This window comes from Cyprinus carpio, chromosome A21 (genome assembly GCF_018340385.1).
Source record: "Cyprinus carpio isolate SPL01 chromosome A21, ASM1834038v1, whole genome shotgun sequence".
NCBI classification, from domain to species: domain Eukaryota; kingdom Metazoa; phylum Chordata; class Actinopteri; order Cypriniformes; family Cyprinidae; genus Cyprinus; species Cyprinus carpio.
The window spans coordinates 18,968,331-18,970,428 of record NC_056592.1 but is presented as its reverse complement, the minus strand read 5'-3'; positions in this window follow the sequence as shown (position 1 = coordinate 18,970,428).

Here is a 2,098-nt window from a genome sequence, read left to right as displayed (position 1 = left end):
AAAAGGAGGAGCGATCATGTCAGTTTGTTTGGCGAAACCGTTATTCTCAATTGATGATACACAGAATCGTGCTGCCAATGCGGGTGTGTTCATGATGCGCGCGGGTCAATTACAGGTGCCCATTAACCTCCGGCGCTTTACTACCTCAACTTTATTTGGATTGACTCACGTCCTGTCCACTGAAATGGTGTCACGCTTCTGAAAATAAACTCACGCGTGACTGGAAGGCGCTTATCATGTAAGTACGCTCTTAAAGCAACGTATTTGTTTCTATTTATAAATTAAACCAACATAAGCTAATTATAGGTGGGTTTAAAGGTATTATGAAAAAGCGAATATATAATATAGGCTACACCTAATGGCAGCTCTAAGGTGATACAGACCTTTGTAAGTTAACATTTTTTCATGTTCTGAACATGAAGTTTTTTTTTTTTTTTACTGTTTGTAATATATGTGTCTATCATTACCAATTACCAATTTTTCCACAAAAATCACACACCTGAGAGACTGCACATCGTTACAGCTAGCCTATATTGAAAAAAGAGCATCTGGATTGTTTATTTATGGATTGGTTTTGTTCATTTATTGTGATGATTGGAGATATAAGCTTACAAAATATTAAAAAACGCAGTTTCAGTGCTTTAGTTAAAATACATTTCCATCCCTGTCCTTTTTATTTATTTATTTTATTTAAAATGTTTTTTGGTTATATCATAAACATTATAGCCTATAATTAAATATTGAAGGTTCTAGCTATTTATTTATTTATTTAAAAAGAAGCATACAGTATTATGCAATGCATTATGCCTTTATATCAATAACATTGTAATAATGGGGGACATTACAGAGGTTAGGCAAAGTCACATTGTTTCTTTAGTTAAGAGGTGATGACAACCTCCTCCTCATTCATGTAAGAAAAAGCTAGTGTTTAATAGAGTTCTCTGACCATTGCCAGGATCTAAAACCAGTGGTTTCTAAATTGGGGGGTGCGGAGCTATGACAAGGGGGTGAAGCAAGGCTGAGGGATAGTGTATAGTAGGGCTGCATGATGATTAGGCAGAAGCTGCAATTGTCCATGTGTATCTTTCAGTGAAGCAGGTTCTGTGATCAGCAAGTAAATCAGTAAATCTGAAACTCCAAATACGCGGTTGCTGAATAAACAGAAGATTTAACTGCTTTCATTAATTCAACGTGACTAATAAACACATGAATACCACAATATATGGTTTATCTGAGTTCGTTTTATAATAATTTTTTATTATAATAAAAGTATATAATAATGCAATGCTAATAGACATAGCCTTTATTACTTAGAATACTATGAAATATGTTGCATGCCTTATGCTGTGTAAGAAGCCATATCATCTCACAGGAGGATTTATTTCAAACACTCGACTGACTTTATGAAGTGAGTTTGGAGTAAAAACGTTATTAAATGTGCTGTATTATTTTCACATGCTTTCAGATGGAGCAGCAGCATTTAAGCACTGACGAGCTACGCAAACAGCTTTCATAATTGCAGAACAATTTCTCGATTTCATAATTGCGCAATTAAATCATCTGCGATTATGAACACGATTTTGCGAAGCTTGGCTCTGTGTAGTAAATGCTGCTCCATCTGAAAGCATGCACTGGAGATTTACTACTAATCACAGAACCGGCTTTACTAACAAGATGCGCATGTCAATCACATTCGATTAATTGTGCAGCCCTAGTGTATAGTGAGCAGATTATTTGCAAAAGAAACCTCTGCAGGTGATAAAGACCACTGCATAATTTTCCTGCTTATCATGCGGCCACCCGCATGATATGTAAATAATTGAACTCAAAATATTAATTGGACATATTATAATTACCTCAATATGACTTGCAGTATCCACTGGAGCGCTCCGTTATCATTTTGTAGAGTTTGTGTTGTATCAATAACAGACCACTGATGCGCGATTGAAGAATTAGAGTTGTATTGCAGGGAGCCATGTAGAAATATAGATGAAAGATGCATGGTTCTGTTCTAAACTACATAGAATTTAAGTACAAAAAAAAACAATGCAGCCGCATTTAAAAGTGAAGGTGTAAAATGTCTGCGTGCAAGATTTGC